At 42.7% G+C, this 13,980-nt stretch overlaps 1 protein-coding gene and 1 long non-coding RNA gene across 7 annotated transcripts in view; one reads left to right on the top strand and one right to left on the bottom strand.

Annotated features, from left to right (window-relative positions):
* The window catches only part of GPR160 (G protein-coupled receptor 160), a 32,488-nt gene extending 26,511 nt beyond the window's left edge, over positions 1 to 5,977 (bottom strand). The window contains exons 1-3 of one of the 6 annotated variants that reach the window (XM_077161010.1): positions 5,740 to 5,977; positions 5,067 to 5,134; positions 1,502 to 1,706 (exon numbers count right to left, since the gene is read on the bottom strand). The gene's annotated coding sequence lies outside the window, so the exon portion shown is untranslated. The other 5 variants (XM_077161009.1, XM_077161012.1, XM_077161013.1 and 2 more) reach the window with 5 other exon arrangements.
* The window catches only part of LOC143684234 (uncharacterized), a 59,814-nt gene continuing 50,927 nt past the window's right edge, over positions 5,094 to 13,980 (top strand). The window contains exon 1 of the long non-coding RNA XR_013175927.1: positions 5,094 to 5,401. This is a non-coding gene — a long non-coding RNA (uncharacterized LOC143684234). The remainder of the gene's footprint in view (positions 5,402 to 13,980) is intronic.

The raw sequence follows: 13,980 nt of genomic DNA, 5'->3' as shown, positions 1-13,980 counted from the left end.
TTTCAAATTAAAAGATCTAGGCTCCAATTTCAGCCTAAGCCCTGACTGTATGAACTGGGATTCTTAATTTTGGGGGAAAGAGCCCCAATTTCTTCTCTGTAAGTTAAAGACAATTACAAATCCTTCATCACTGGTTAAAGATCAAATTAGTCAGCCCCTTTAAAAACTATAAAACACCACATAAATATTAGTTAAAGAGCATCTATATCACTTCTCCAAGTTAAAAAGTAAACTTGCAGTGTAGCTATTCTACCATTTTACCACCAAGAAACAAATCAAACACAAGACTTCAGTGTGTCTATATCGAACAGTCAAAACCCTCGGGTTTTCACAAAATTTTGTTAGCCCTTTCCAACTTGCCTATGAGGTATGCTTATCCCCGTGACAGAAGAGGCACTGGGCATCCAGAGAACTCGGCCTGCTCTGAGCCTCTGCCAGGCCGAGGCAGACATGGAATTGGGACCTTGTGTTCAACTCCTATTCCATGCTGACACCAGTCTACTCTTTGCAAAAGGACAGAGTTCATACCCACCCAGAATGACAGGGATCCCATTTCCTTTCTATAGTCAGTGTACACTTTAATCCCAAAATAACAGAGTCAAAGCCTAGCCTCTGGTCTAGCTTTCCCCAATGAATCTAAAGTTGCTGCTACATGAAATGCCCTGTTGGCATCTGTCACAGAAATAGGCAGCCCATGGCGCACTGAAATTGGGGAGGTTAGAGCCGGAAAGCATTTCCACCCTGCAGCTTCCTTCTAAAATTATGAGGGAAAAAATACTCCCGAATGAAAACAAAAGTAAAGGAGAAAAGGCTCAACAACAGCAGCAAACGCATAGCGAACTTACATCATGCTGGCCACTGCTATAAGCACTTAACGTGATGAAACTGGAACTGTTATTAGTTCATTTTAAGTATGAGGAAACTGAGGTGCAGAGGCTTAAAAACAACAACAATAACAACAAAAAGGCCAAGTTCCACAGCTAGGTGGTGAGAGGGACCAGAAATAAAACTCAGTGATCTGGAAAGAGCCCACACATCACCACTCTGCCTCACCTTTGTTTGCTCGGGCTAATAATCAAGTCGCTCTTCCCTGCAGTCTGCCCATGTGCCAGGGGAGCTAGTAATTACCAATTACGTGAGGGACACACACCCACAGACCTGAGTTCCAGAGTTCTCTTGAAAGGATTCAATCAAGCAGCTGATCTGGCAAGTAAAAAACACCTCTGCCACTTTCTTTAGACAAAACAAGTCATTCCACTTGCAGCCCTTGTTTATTCTATTTTTCTTACCGTATTGAGGTATATACAAAGACTGACAATTCTGGTGCAAAGGCCTCAAAACACCACCGGATGATTCCTTGGAAACACCCACAGGCCATATTTGTGGTATTTCTTCTTCCCCTCTGCTACCTACCTACCCACTCCCCATACCACCTCCCACACAGGGCTCTGAACAGTCAGAATTAAGAAGGAGGAAACCAAGATCTAAACTGAGGCTTCACCTGTAATAAACTCAGTCCACTCCAGACACAGAGGTGAGAACATCTGTCCCGTGATCCTTAATTGAAAGTTGCAAGATGAGGAAATTAAACCATCCTTGGGCTTGCATTTCAGATACCTCATGAGGGTTCAGCTTCTCATGCCTGCAGAACCCTGAGCAGGCAGTGTCTAGGCGGTGTGCTGGAAGAGATGCCTGTTAGCAGTGTTCTGCAAAGGAAAGGAGGGGAAGAAGCCTTTGTAAGCCCCAAGAAACCCTCCCGGTGGCCAGGGGGTTGGAGCAGCTACAGAAAACTGATGCACAACCTCTGAATCCACATGGACCTCGAGCTCTGGCTTAATGAGGGAGGGCCTGGCACCGTGGTGCCCCATCCCTGGAGAGCACCCCAGGGCATCCCCAAAAGGTGGAAAATCCATCTTTGCCCTCACAAAGAGTGAGGACTGGACTTGGGAGGCATTTTTCTCTACTGTAACTTGCCCACACACGTACTCCATTTTTTGTTTTACTACAGGGACAGTAAACGACAAAGTCCTTTGAAAATGAATATAACAGGCAGGTACATACACATACGTGTGGAAAGAAAGAGTTCTATTACTATAAGAGAAACAACAGTGCAAGTACAACAACACCCCACTCCAGGATGGGGGAGATCTTAGGGAGTGGTGGAGATGGTGGGGGGCACAGGCTCTCTCTAAACAGGTAGCAGGTCCAGGACCACCTTCAGGAATTCTTAGGGGCAGAAGATCTGAATCTTTTCAATACCAGCTCAGTTTTCTTTTCTTTCAGCTCCATGCTGACCTGGTAAAAGATGTTTGTTGGTTGGATACAGCAAGATAGTGGGCTGTTTTACTTCCCTTGGCTACTAAAATACCATGCAATGGGTCTACTTAAACAATGGGAATTTAGTGGCTCACGGTTTTGATGTCAAGAAAAAGTCCAAGTCAAAGCATCATCGAGGAGATGCTTTCTCCCTGAAGACTTTCAGGGTTCGGGGCTGGCTTGTCCTTAGCTAGGGGTCCTGAATTCAGCTTCTGGCTGCTCTCTGTGGCTTTCTCTCTCATGTCTGAATTTCATTCAGCTCCTTCCTGATGGAGGAGGTCACACCTTGACTGATGGAGCTTCATCAAAAGGTTCTACTTAAATGACTTCATAGCAGCAGGAATGGACTGAGTTTAAGAATTTGTTTTTCTGGGGCACATACGGCTCAAAACCATCTTGCCTAGAATAACTAACCAATCAAGGTGGAAAATGGGTTAACTCAGAAATGTGTGAGAACTAAAAACATGAGTGGTAAAGATGACAACAGATTCTTAATGAACATTAAATTTACTTCCCTCAAATCACTAAAGAAACAACCTCAAGAAAAGCTTCTTTAGATGTAGATGAAAGCAGAGTGCTGTATAAATGGAGAATCTTGATTGCTAATACTCTCTCCTCTCATTTCCAGGCCAACAGAAGAGCAATCTGCTATTCTAATGTGTTCCTACCCTTCAATAACGTGAAGCAGAAGATGATGTCATATTTGTGGTAATTCCTTAAAATGGTTATTAGCAGTCAACTCCCCAAGGAGTCCAATTCCTCCATCCCCATACAGAAGAGAGTAAACATTAGGTGGATGCCTGGTCAAACAGGGCTGGGCAAGCTTCTCTTCTCTCCTCATGCTCTTGTTTTAGAGAACCAGCACAGAAACTCAGGTTGAAAATAAAGTTACCATACAGTTGCATAGTTCTTTGAGTAATAACAAGAGACTGAACTACAAGCCAAACAATTTCACTCAAATATGACCGTGAATTCACTATATTATAATATTTTCCATCTCTAAAGGGATCTTTGTTGATCTCTCCTTATTTTCCCATACATTGCAGCAAAACTGGGATATGCTTTGGTGTTTCCTCATGACTTCGCAATTTCTTACACACTAGGGAAACTGCCCGGGAAAGGTCTAAGCAGAGGAGATTCATCTCATCTGACACTTTTTAACTGGTCAGTTATCATTTACTTGGGTGTTTTCTCTTAAAATCAGAGGCACTAAGTTCAGTTGCCCTGAAGCCTCTCAGAGACGTGGGTTTATCTTTCGAGAGTCTGCTCTTCTTTTCCCCTCTTCAAAACTTCCATAGCTGTCTCTGAGAATCATTGCTTATTCAAGTTACTAATCAAGTATCATAGAAAGAATAAGAATTAATGATACATTAAATCAGGAAGAAAAAAGTTGCCTGAATATATAGATACGTGTTCTGTCTACATACACACAAAGCAGGGTTCTTGAAAAGGAAAAGAATGGTGTTAACAGTGCAAAATTTTTAGAAGTTGGTTCTCTGCTAAATATTTAAGGCATTTCATGACTCCCTGAAGCCAACAAGGTAAAAACATAAAAATGGCAACACACAGATAACATCCGTTTCAAGAAATAAGTACCCCTACACTCACCTTGTGCTTTGCTTTTATAATGTAAGCTTTGTATTGATGTATACAATACATCCAGAAACGTAAACAAACTTTAACTGTACAAGGATGATTTCGCTGCTCTGATCTCTGATTTTTGATGAGCATAACTTAGAAGAAATTTGGGCAGTTCAGAAAAAATTGCTAACCCATTTCACACATCCTGCTCAACCCCCAGGCCTTGCTAATACCCTTTGTATGAAAGAAGCTGACAAAGCATTCACCTGCATCAACTTGATCCGACAACAGCTTTATCACATCTAGCAAACACCCAACTCTTTCTGAGCAAAATAAAGCAGTGCCTCGGGGAGGGAAGAAAAACAAATGGAGAGGCCCACTTTGACACCCAATTTACAGATCCTAAACGTATCTGTGGTACTTTTTTTTTTTTCTAAAAAGCTCCCCAGGTTTTGTTCTTCTTATTGTTGTTATTTTTTATTAAGGAAAATGTCAATCATATCCAGAAGTAGAGACGTTAGCATAAGGACTTCCATACCCATAAACCCAGTTTTAACTCTTAACAACTCATGGCCAATCTCCTTCTATCTCTTTCTCCCTACTTCCCCCTAACAGTGCCCGTGCCCCTCAAACCCAGATTATTGTGAAGCCTCCCTAACCTCTATTTCAACTCCAATATGTATACGCAAAAGAAAGAGGGTTTTAGAAAATATAATTACGGTACCATTATCACAACTAAAGAAACAAAATATCCTTAATACTATCAAATAACCACTACAAATTTCTTCTATTGTCTCAATTTTTAAAAAACATTTTTCTGATCAAATTAAAATCCAGCCAAGGTGCACACATGGCATCGCTGTTAAACCACAAGATCGGCCAGGTAAGTCCCATGCAGCCAGGCTGATTCCCACTGACTCTTCCCAATAATTCTAATTCTGGAGACGACACAAAAAAAGTCCAGTCTTAGAGGTAGTCAAATTAATTAAAGGAGTTTTTGTAGTCCAAGCAGTTCTTTTTTAAAAAAATCATAATCTTAAAAGTAAATCTTCAACCTGAAGCAGTCAGCACTCCTGAGAGCCAAACATTCATTCTCGCCTACTTTGAAATGCTGATTTGTGTAGGTTTAGGGGGCTTATCTCCCGGACTTCACAACACCCCACACTTACCAGTGGGGGTCGGAGCAGGCGCGTTTCCTCCCAGCAGCACTTCCCTCGCAGACCGGGTTGGAAGCCACCTGCCCAGGGAAGAAAAGGGGCTCGAGTCGCCAAATTCCGGAGGACCGCCCCACCTCAGGTCGAGGGAGTTTGGAAGCAGCCCCCCTGGCCCTTGACGACCCAGCCAGGACGCCAAGACCTCGGAGAACAAACAGCCCAGCAACGCCCTGCGGCTTAACCCCAGCGCCCGAGGACAAAAGTCGACTCCAAGGAATACGCGCGCGCGCGTTTGTGTGTACGCGCCTGCCGCACCAACCTCTGTACCAGGAAGAGCGTTAAAAAACCAGGTACGCCACCTTCACCTGTATTAAAATGTTTAAAACTCCTTGCACCTGGAAGCGGGGGCTGCGGGGTTGCGGTGTGTACACGCGCGGCCCGGGACACCAGGTTGCAGCCCCATGCCCGCCGCACGACGGACCTCGGGGGTTCTGGCTAAGCGACAACCCCAAAGCAAAGCGTGCGGGGTCCGGTGTCTGCGCCTTCAGCCCTCCCGGGACCCTGAAGTAACCAGCGGAACCTCAGCCCCGAAACGCCTGGAAAAGCCACTTCTCTCCTTCCCCGACGTCCCGCGTGCGTCGCCGGGGCAGCTGGGGGGCAGGTTAACAACCCCGACCTCCGCACTCACCCGGGCACAGCCGCCGCCGTCCGGCTCAGCTGCCCCGCGGGGCGCCAGACTCAACCTCGAGGCCGTCCCCGGGCACCTGCCGCGCCGAGCCCCGGGTGGCCGCCCAGGGAGGGGCGGGGCACTCCCGAGGGGCTGGGGTGGCGGGAAGGCGGTTCCCCGGGGTCCCGCTGGCAACCAGGAAGTGCCGAGGTCGGGCCTCGAGCGCTCACGCCCCGTTGCGACCCCTGCGGGAGCCCGGTCGCAGGGCGCCGCCTGTCGGCGGGGCTGCGAGAGGCGGCAGAGGCCACACCCCCGCCTGCGGGAGGAGGCGGGGCGGAGACTGGCGGGATGGACGCGGTTTGGTGCGAGCAGAAGTGGCCTCTTAGTGACACCTCCCACCACCACCTGTGCTAAGCCCTGAGGACCCAAATCCCAGCCCAAGGAGTTCCCAGTCTCTCCAGCAGGAAGGGGAAACAGCGCCATTGGATCAAGCCCTCTCTCCCCAGCCTTCGTAACTTTAGATCTTTAGTAGGTGTCCCCAGGTGAGGGTATACACAGGGTGATGGAATTGGAAACGTGCACGCACTGAGCAACCTCCTGTAGGGCACTATGAATTCAGATTTTTAAATAAATGTTGTACTTGTATTGCAGGAAACAATAATAATTCATTGTCTTTTGGGTCCACAGTGCTAATTTTTCGTGTTCATCCAACAAATAATATTGAGCACCTACAACTTGGCAGTCATTAAATATTTAAGATATAGTTCCATTTGTTCTTGTTTTTCCCTTCTTCTTCATGGAGCTTCAAACAAGGGAGTGGACTGGGCTCCTCTTTACCTCCCAGAGAGCCTGGACTGACCTTGCAAGGAACTCAGGAGGGAGAGTGCAATAGAACCTTGCGAGTGGTAAGCGTAGATGCGAGGAGAAACCAGGAGTGGCTTCACCTAGCCTGGGAAGGTGACAGGATTTCGTGGAGAAGGGGATGGTTGAACTGAGTCATGAAGGGCTATGTGATTCACCAGAAGGTGAGGCAGTTCAGCCAAGATTCCACCATGGGCAAGTCAGAAGCAGATAGCCAGGCAGGAGAGCACCTTCTCAGAAAGCAAAGGCAGCTGGGGCAGTATAGCTGAGAGGGAGAGAAGAGGAGCTGAATTCCAACTGGGAGCATAGAGGGAGTATAGATCATACTATGAACAAAAATAGTAGCCACCATCTTTGGAGGGTATACTCTGTGATAGGAACTGGACATACATGGTTTCAGTGTAGCCTCACACCAACCTTAAAAGGTAGAGCTGTTACTTCCCTTTACAGAAGAGGAAAATTAAGCCCAGGAAGGGGTACCTTGCTAGTGACAGTGACCAGGTGATTCTGGGAAGCAGGCCTGCACTCCTGATGCCTCTCTCCAGCCCAGTTGTGTTTGTTTTCCAATGCTCCAAGAATCCCCAAGTATCCCAGAGTGTCCACTGCATTCTCTTCCTTCCCAAAGCCTGTGTTGACAACTGCCCTCAGACCCTTCCGGTTAAGAGAAGATTCAGTAGCTTGCCATATTGCCTTCCAAGGGGAACTGTCTGGCTGGTCCCCAATAGCCATTCTCTCCTTCTTCTATAATAATAGAATTGAAGTTGAACACAGGGATGGTTTGCACAAAGATTCCATTTCCCAGCTTTCCTTGCAGCATAATTCCTCAACAGTGGTATCCAGACCTCCCAAGATCTGCTTGTTCCAGCAGCACAGCTAGGGCAGCAGGCTTCTCCCCCAGCATCCTTGATCTGTCAGATAATCTTGTGGCAGACACTGCTAGCCACTTCCTCAATATGCATTCTCCTCTTCTTCCTTTCAAACAGAACCCAGATTTTGTTCAGAGAGGCAAGGTGTCCAGCTAAAATGCTCCCCAGATGTCCTTGCAATAGGGGTGGTCATGTTACTAGACAAAGAGAATGCATTCTTTTGCCCAATGCAGTTCAATGACCAATTCCTGAGAACCAAGGTTTCAAAGAAAGAGTTTATTACAGGCTCCTAGTAGGAGAGCATATAACCTATCGGCCCCAAATCTGTCTCCCCAAACTGCAGTAATTCTGATAGTTTTATTAGGGGGAAAAAAATGGGCAGGGTTTAGGATAATAAGTACAGTGGCCCTAGATGATGTAGTTAGAAGGGTTCTAATTATTGAGTATGCACAGACTGATTACATGTTTAGTCACAGAACATATGTAGGAAAATGGCATCCTTAATATGATGATGGGTGTGATATTTAGTATTATGATACAATATGGGTGACTTGTAGGTTAAAGTTTAAGCTACTGTGCATGTCAGGCAGTCCCATTATGGTTAGATCCCGTTTCGGTTATCAAGATAATTTCAGACTTGGGGTGGGTTAGTCCTGGACTGACCCAAAACCCTTCATTAATAAGCATTAAGGACTATCTTTAGTGATTATAAGAGTCTAAAGTTGAAAAACTAGATAACTAAGTACAAATGAAGATTAGTCACAGGGGTTTTGTTTCTTGTTTTTTGGAGGTGTGCATGGTCCAGGAATCGAACTGGGTCTCCCACATGAAAGGCAGGCATTCTAACCACCGAACCATCCGTGCACTCCAAGTCATATGGTTTTTACAATCATGGGGGCAGAAGATAAAAGCTATACAATCACTACCAGAGATCAAGGCAGCTGGGTTACAATTTACAGATTTCAGGTATTTCCCTCTATCTACTCTAATATACCAGAAAGCAAAAAGAAATATCTATATAATGATTCAGTAATCAAAATCATCCCTTAAATCCTAATTTCTCGGTTACAGTCACACGACAGAAGAACTGTCAATGAGATTTATGAGGATGTCTACTGGAAAGTCCTGGGAGAATTTTTGCTTCCGGATAGAGACACCACTCCTTTTCTCCTCCTTTTTCCTTCCTGCTCTGAGATAGCTGTGAGGCAGGAGGTTGAACATGGGTCTTGGATCCCCAAGGGTCACATACAAGAGGAAGGAATTTCACAGTGTGGATGACGGGAGAGGCAGAGAAGAAGAGGGGTAGTACCACCCCACCTGCCTAGCTCCAGACTTCTTACTACATGAGAAAAATAATCCCCTTACTTGTTTAAGGCACTCTTGGTCATGGTTTGTTACATGCATTTGAAGTCAATCTTAACAGATATACTATCCTAAAAAAAATCTTTAAAATTCAATTTAGAGGAGAAACCTGGGAGAGGAGCCAAGATGGCGGCTTAGCGAGGTGTGGGATTTAGTTCGTCCACCAGAGCACCTAATAAATAGCCAGGAACAGTACAGAACAACTGCTGGGGCCAGATCAGTGACCGGACACACAGTGTACCCAAGTCTGGACTGGCTGCAAGCCCCTCAGAACCGGGAGTTCCCCAAGCCACTGCTTCCCAGAGGGGAAAGGAAAGAGACTTTACCAGCAGCAAGGCTGAGCCCAACCAAAGCCATTGTGGAATCAAGTAACAAATTCTAACTACTAAAAATAGGCTCCCATCTCAGCTGAACCTTGAGTAAAAGCAGAGGTCACTGATTTTTGCCCTGGCACAAAGGGGACAGGGCTGATAGAAAAAGAAAAAAGAAAAAAAAAAAGGGTTTTTTGGATCTGAAAAGGTCTGAGCCCTGCAGGAAAGGAGGGGGCACATAGGACCTGGAGATACACAGAGTAACGTACCAACTTAAGCTCTTGATTGGCAAACCTGAGGAATGGGGTCCCGCTCAGAAAAGGATTTTTCTTTTTCTCTTTTGTGGCTGTATTTCTATAGATTGATTACTCCTTGGATACAGCTGCAAGACTTCTTGGGCTCCACTTTCTGTCTGCCCCAGACATAGACAGAAACTGGTTTCTTTGAGAGCTTGTCTGGAGCCTGTGCCTTCCCCAGGAGAGGGGTTGGGGCCCAGCTCAGGTGAAGCCCCTCCCTCAAGGTATTCAGACCCCAGGGTCTGGAAAAGGGAAGTGATTAAAGCCAGCCTACAACCTCTCCTCTGTCTCCACCATACCCCCAGAAGGGAGAATCTGCCAAAGTTAAAGGTACCGCATCACCTTATGCTAGTGGGACCTGCAGGCAGAAAAGCACCACATACTGGGCAGGATAGGAAAAATGCAGAATCCAGAGACTGCATAGGAAAGCCTTTTAATCTGCTGGGTCTCACCCTCAGGGAAAACTGACGCAGATGACTCTTTCCTCCTGAGAGGAGACCAGCTTGGTCTGGGAAAATCTGACTGGGGTCTATAATATCTAAGTAGACCCTCTTAAGGGATGGGGGAAAGGCACCATACAGGCAGAGCAAGAAACAAAAAAACAACAACTGAAAAATTCTCTTCTGTTAAACAAAACCTAAGCTAGAGGTCCAGAAAAAGCTGAACTGAATGTCAAAGAACAGATAGACAACAAAGTCATCCAGCAAGAAAATCCTAGGAAAAAAAAGTGAAAACAATCTCCAGAATAAACTAATTAAGATAATTAAATGCCCAGATGCCAGCAAAAAATAACAAATCACACTAGGAAAATTGAAGAAATGGCCCAGTCAAAGGAACACATCAACAATTCAAATGAGATACAGGAGTTGAAACAATTAATTCAGAATGTTCAAACAGACATGGAAAACCTCATCAAAAACCAAATCAATGAATTGAGGGAGGATATAAAGAAGGCAAGGAATGAACAAAAAGAAGAAATGGAAAGTCTGAAAAAACAAATCACAGAATTTATGGGAATGAAAGGCACAACAGAAGAGATGAAGAAAATGATGGAAACTTACAATGTCAATTTCAAGAGGCAGAAGATAGGATTAGTGAACTGGAGGATGGGACATCTGAAATCTGGCAAGTAAAAGAAAATATGGGTAAAAGAATGGAAAAATATGAGCAGAGACTCAGGGAACTGAATGACAACATGAAGTGTATGAATATATGTGTTATGGGGGTCCCAGAAGGAGAAGAGAAGGGAAAAGGAGGAGAAAAACTAATGGAAGAAATTATCACTGAAAATTTCCCAACTCTTATGAAAGACTTAAAATTACAGCTCCAAGAAGTGCAGCATATCCCAAAGAGAATAGATCCAAATAGATGTACTCCAAGACACTTACTAATCAGAATGTCAGATATCAAAGAGAAAGAGAGAATCTTGAAAGCAGCAAGAGAAAAACAATCCATCACATACAAGGGAAGTCCAGTAAGACTAAGCATAGATTTCTCAGCAGAAACCATAGAGGTGAGAAGACAGTGGGATGATATATTTAAGATATTAAATGAGAAAAACTGGCAACCAAGAATTCTATATCCAGCAAAACTGTCCTTCAAAAATGAGGAGGAAATTAAAACATTTGCAGACAAAAATTCACTGAGAGAATCTGTGACCAAGAGACTGGCTCTGCAAGAAATGCTAAAGGAAACACTAGAGACAGATAAGAAAAGACAGGAGAGAAAGGTGTGGAGAAGAGTATAGAAATGAAGACTATCGGTAAAGGTAAAAAGAAGAAAAATGAGATATGACATATAAAATCCAAAAGGCAAAATGGTAGAAGAAAGTACTGCCCATACAGTAATAAGACTAAATGTTAATGGATTAAACTCCCCAATCAAAAGACATAGATTGGCAGAATGGATTAAAAAACAGGATCCTTCTATATGCTGTCTACAGGAAACACATCTTAGACCCAAAGATAAACATAGGTTGAAAGTGAAAGGTTGGGAAAAGATATTTCATGCAAATAACAACCAGAAAAGAGCAGGAGTGGCTATACTAATATCCAACAAATTAGACTTCAAATGTAAAACAGCTAAAAGAGACAAAGAAGGACACTATGTTTTAATAAAAGGAACAATTCAACAAGAAGACAAAACAACCATAAATATTTATGCACTGAGGCAAATGCTCCAAAATGCATGAGGCAAACACTGAAAAGAGAGGTAGACACATCTACCATAATAGTTGGAGACTTCAATTTTGCACTCTCATCAATGAACAGAACATCTAGACAGAGGATCGATAAAGAAACAGAGAATTTGAATAATGCAATAAATGAGCTAGACTTAACAGACATTTATAGAACATTACACCCCACAACAGCAGGATACACCTTTTTCTCAAGTGCTCATGGATCATTCTCAAGAATAGACCATATGCTGGGTCACAAAGCAAGTCTCAATAAATTTTAAAAGATTAAAATCATACAGAATACTTTCTCAGATCATAAAGGAATGAAGTTGGAAATCAATGATAGGTAGAGAGGCAGAAATTTCACAAATATATGGAGGCTCAACAACACACTCTTAAACAACCAGTGGGTCAAGGAAGAAATTACAAGAGAAATCAGTAAATATCTTGAGGCAAATGAAAATGAAAACACAACATATCAAAATTTATGGGACACAGCAAAGGCAGTGCTAAGAGGGAAATTTATTGCTCTAAATGCCTATATCAAAAAAGAAGAAAGAGCAAAAATCAAGGAATTAACTGTCCACTTGGAAGAACTAGAGAAAGAACAGAAATTAATCCCAAAGCAAGCAAAAGAAAAGAAACAATGAAGATTAGGGCAGAAATAAATGAAATGGAGAACATGAAAACAATCGAGAAAATCAACAAAACCAGAAGTTGGTTCTTTGAGAAAATCAGTAAGATTGATGGACACTTAGTGAGGTTGACAAAAAGAAGAAGAGAGAGGATGCAAATAAATAAAATCAGAAATGGAAGAGGAAACATAACCACTGATCCCACAGAAATAAATGAAGTAATGAGAGGATACTATGAACGACATTATGCTAATAAATACAACAATGTAGATGAAATGGACAACTTCCTAGAAAGGCATGAACCACTATCATTGACTCGAGAAGAAATAGATTACCTCAGCAAACCAATTACAAGTAAAGAAATTGAATCAGTCATTAAGAAGCTCCCCAAAAAGAAAAGTCCAGGAGTACATGGCTTTACATGTGAATTCTACCAAACATTCAAGAAAGAATTAGTACCAATCCTGCTCAGACTCTTCAAAAAAATTGAAGAGGATGGAAAGCTACCTAACTCATTCTATGAAGCCAACATCACCCTCATACCAAAGCCAGACAAAGATATTTAAAAAAAAAGAAAACTACAGACCAATTTCTCTAATGAATTTAGATGCAAAAATCCTCAATAAAATTCTAGCAAATCAAATCCAGCAGCATATTAAAAAAATTATACACCATGACCAAATAGGATTCATCCCAGGTATGCAAGGATGGTTCAACATAAGAAAATCAGTTAATGTAATACACAATATGAACAAATCAAAGCAGAAAAACCACATGATCATCTCGATTGAGGCAGAAAAGGCATTTGATAAGATTCAATATCCTTTCTTGTTGAAAACACTTCAAAGGATAGGAGTAGAAGGGAACTTCCTCAACATAATAAAGGGAATATATGAAAAGCCCACAGCTGACATCATCGTCAAAAAGGAGAAACTGAAAACTTTCCCCCTAAAATCAGGAACAAGACAAGGAAGTCCACTATCACCACTGTTATTCAACATTGTGTTGGAAGTTCTAGCCAGAGCAATTAGACAAGAAAAAGAAATACAAGGCATCAAAATTGGAAAGGAAGACGTAAAACTCTCACTGTTTGCAGATGATATGATACTATTTGTCAGAAACCCTGAAAAATCTACAGCAAAGCTACTAGAGCTAATAAATGAGTATAGCAAAGTGGCAGGTTACATGATCAACACTCAAAAATCATAGTATTTCTATACACTAGTAATAAACAATCTGAGGGGGAAATCATGAAAAAAAATTTATTTACAATTGCAACCAAAAGAATAAAATATTTAGGAATAAAATTATCTAAAGATACAAAAGACATACACACAAAAAAAAACTACAAGAAATTGTCAAAAGAAATCACCAAAGACCTAAATAAATGGAAGGGCATACTGTGTTCATGGATTGGAAGACTAAATATGATTAAGATGTCAGTTCTACCTAAATTGATTTACAGATTCAATGTAATATCAATTAAAATCCCAAAAACTTACTTTTCAGAAATAGAAAAACCAATAACCAAATTTATCTGGAAGGGCAGGGTGGCCCAAATAGCTAAAAATATCCTGAGAAAGAAAAATGAAGTTGGAGGTCTCACACTACCTGACTTTAAGGCGTATTATGAAGCTACAGTGGTCAAAACAGGAGGATACTGGCATAAAGATAGATATACTGACCAATGGAATTGAATAGAGTGTTCAGATATAGACCCTCTCATCTATGCACAATTGATCTTTGATAAGG

This window comes from Tamandua tetradactyla, chromosome 5, assembly GCF_023851605.1.
Source record: "Tamandua tetradactyla isolate mTamTet1 chromosome 5, mTamTet1.pri, whole genome shotgun sequence".
NCBI lineage: Eukaryota > Metazoa > Chordata > Mammalia > Pilosa > Myrmecophagidae > Tamandua > Tamandua tetradactyla.
The sequence above is the reverse complement of the archived record's forward strand: the minus strand, read 5'-3'. Positions and strand labels throughout refer to the sequence as shown.